Genomic DNA, 3,876 nt, shown 5'->3' on the forward strand with positions numbered 1-3,876 from the left:
CAATGGAAATTCTTATTCTACATCTATTTACTCTCTTAGCACACATGAGTAGATAAACTTGTCTAATGGGTTGAGAAGAACTAAGCTAACATGACCTAGGATGTTCATTGCTTGCGATTATCTTGTTGTATGTTGTGCCAAACATCTCTTTAGAACTACTCGAGAGAGAGTCTAAAGAAAGAACCTAAGACTTGAGAGAGTTGGGTTAGAATATAGACTCGAGAGAGCAAGATTAGAACTGCATAAACAAGAGATAGAGACTTAGAGATAAGCTCTGTTTGCCAAACTGCATCGCATACACCCTAGAGATAGGTATGATATTATGTGGTCGCCTTATTTGTGTGTGTGTCATTTTGTCATGGCATAAATAAGAATAGAGGCTTATGTGTAGGTCCTATAGACTTATCACATATATCGCATGTGTTCTAGCATTAGAAGCCATAGCATTCACATCGAGAGATGGTTTACTATTGTATGTGTGTTGCATGATCGTAAAGCACGAACGCATCCTAAGAAGTGTTAGCCGAAACCTTTCTCAACCCGTTCACCGCATACTCATCGTATCTTCTGTTTTATCAACTCTTTTCGAACTCCGGCGCATTTTTTTATTTTCATTACCGCAACAAACAAAACCAACAACTATGAGTTACCAGTTATTGCAAAGTTTTCTTGAAAATTACCACCGCATATTGTTTTCCCAAGTCCCTGAGTTCGACCCTGGACTTACCAGGAAACTCAGTGGTGTTTACACTTGGATTCCACAGAGAAAACTTGAGTGCTCAATGCATTTTCGTCATCGCATTTCATCCACAATTCCACATCCTAAAATAACGCATCAAGGTTTTTCCGCCGTTGCCGGGGACTTTGGTAAAACAGTGTGCTAACGATAATTTTTCTGATTTCTTTGCAGATTCTCAATCTCTGGCGAATTACGACCCAGAGATTGAGAGGACGTTCAGACAGAGATTAAGAGGCACCCAACAACAACAGTCAGATAAAGAAGACATGATAGAGCAGCCTAGAAACGGAGCACCAAACGAAAACAACGTCATGGCGAATCCAATCCTTCTGGCAAACGATCATAATAGGCCCATTAGGGATTATGCATCACCAAACCTCTATGATTTCTCTCAAGGAATCATGAGGCCTGCCCTCGATGGAAGCAGATTCGAAATGAAACCGTTGATGCTACAGATGATCCAGACTGCAGGACAATTCGGAGGACGGCGTGCCGAGGACCCACACGCCCACCTCTATAGCTTTATAGAAATCTACAATACTTTTGTGTTCCCGAACATCTCTGCTGAAGAAGTTCAACTAACTTTGTTTCCATTTTCTCTTTGTGATCAGGCAAGAAAATGGGCGTATTTCCTCGAGCCGGGAGAGATCACTTCATGGGAACAGGTCGTAGAGAAATTTATGAAGAAATATTTTCCACCTACTGAGAATGCAGACGAAGGAAACTCATAACCAATTTTGAACAAGACATGGACGAATCGCTCAATGATGCTTGGGCGAGGTTTAAGAGGTTGATCCAGGACTGTCCATACAATGGATTGCATGCCTTCAGTTGGAAATCTTTTATCATGGTTTAAATCTCGCTTTGCAGACCGCTGCCAATGCGGCAGCCGCTGGTGGTCTGCTAGACAAAACGTATGATGAGGCTACGAACATCTTGGATCGCATCTTTAAAAACCATGAGGATGAGAGAGAGTGTGATCAGAGACTAATAATCAAGGATAATGAAACAAGTAATGGTGCTATTGCTTCACTACAGAATTAGATGACCGCAATGACGAACCTAATTCAGGGAATTGCAATCAGCAGTCCAACATTGCAAAATGGGCAAGTAAATGCAATTAATCAAAACACCACAAGGTGTGTGACTTGCGGTGATGGGCACGCAATGGAAGAGTGCCCACAGAATCCACAATCTGTTTACTTTGTGAAAAATAATCCATTTTCCAACACCTACAACCTCGGGTGGAGAAACCACCCCAATTTTGCATGGAAGAATCAACAGCAGAATTTCCAATCTGTGGCGCAGAAAGAAGGGCCACCTGGATTCTTCCCGCGCAATAATAGCCAGACAAGCAATCAAGCCAGTAACTCACAACCGCCGCAATCATCCTCCTTGGAAAGCCTATTGAAGCAGTATATAGAGAAAAACGAAACTGTGCTTCAAAGTCAGACTACGTCCATCCACAATCTAGAATTACAGATGGGCCAGATTGCAAGTGAGCTAAAGAACAGACTGTAAGGGGCTCTATCGAGTACAACAGAACTCCCACACAACCTGGGGGGATCAGGTAAAGAGCAATGTCAAGTCGTGACATTGCAGAGTGGAAAAGCTGTAGAGGGAGAAAGAAAGGAGCTTAGCCGGAATGCTCCCATTGCGCCAGAACCTGAAATTATGGTGACACAAGAAGGAGAAGGAGAAAAAGAAGCAAAAGAGCCAGAAGTTGCGTCCATCTCAAAGCCAACAGAGAAGGGGACTATGAGAGTGCAGTTACCACCTTTCCTGCAGAGGCTCAAAAAGAAAAAGAATGACGAGGTATAGTACTAATGCTTCCTGTCTATGTTAAAATAATTACATATTAATATTTCATTCAGTGAAGCGATTGAAGAGATGCCTGCATACGCGATGTTTCTGAAGGAAATGGTAACCAAGAAGAGGGATACTGGTAAGTTTGCCACGGCGGCTTTAACACAGAGTTCGAAATCAATAATTCCACCGAAGATGAGTGATCCTGGGAGCTTTACTATACCTTGCTCTATAGGAGGACTGTACATCAGGCAGGCATTGTGTGACCTTGGAACCAGCATCAACTTGATGCCTCTGTCGATCTTTAAGTAGCTGAATGTGGGGCAACTTACGCCCACGATCGTGACTCTCCAACTTGCAGATAGATCTCTGGTGCATCCAGAGGGGAAGGTGAAGGATGTGTTGATCACCATCGAAAAATTTATCCTACCAGCCGACTTCATCATCTTGGATTACGAAGCTGACAAAGATGTGCCCATCATCTTGGGGCGACCATTTTTATCAATAAGTCATGCCCAGATTGATTTGCATAAATGGGCAGAAGCTCAAGTGCATGACTCAGACGATGACCAAAATTTGAATGAAGAAGAAAAGCTTGACGAAGAGAATGAAGAAGAGGATGCACGCGCATCCATTGTGACATGTAATGCAATCACAGAAAAACAAGCAAAGAAGAAGAGATGATCGCAACCCAAGAAAAAAAGCCAACAGAAAAAGAAGAAAGAAAAACAACGCAACCGTCCTTAGTAGAACCACTAGTAATGGAATTGAAGACCTTGTCGAACCACTTAAAGTACTCATTTTTGGGGCAAAATAAGAAGCTACCAATAATTATTTCCTTGGAGCTTAACAAAGACCAGGAGAATGCGTTGATGAGCATTCTGAGAAAACATGTGGGAGCAATTTGCTGGACGCTTGCAGACATTCGAGGAATTAGCCCAGCGTATTGTATGCACCAAATTCGTCTTGAAGAAAACCACAAGGCAACGATCGAACATCAACGTAGACTCAACCCTGTGATGAAAGAGGTCATTAAAAAGGAGAACATTAAGTGGTTAGATGCGGGCATAATTTATCCGATAGTAGATAGCATGTGGGTCAGCCTTGTGCAATGTGTGCCAAAAAAAGGTGGCATGACGGTAGTCCCGAACGAAAATAATGAACTAATACCGCAAAGAACCGTCTCCGGGTGGCATATTTGCATGGACTACCACAAGCTGAATGCGGCCACGAAGAAAGATCATTTCCCTTTACCATTCATTGACCAAATGCTTGATCATCTAGCCAAAAATATTTTTTACTGCTTCTGGATGGCTATGTCGGGTATAACC

This window comes from Benincasa hispida, chromosome 1 (genome assembly GCF_027475165.1).
Source record: "Benincasa hispida cultivar pf3 chromosome 1, pf3_genome.v1.1, whole genome shotgun sequence".
In the NCBI taxonomy this organism is placed as follows: domain Eukaryota; kingdom Viridiplantae; phylum Streptophyta; class Magnoliopsida; order Cucurbitales; family Cucurbitaceae; genus Benincasa; species Benincasa hispida.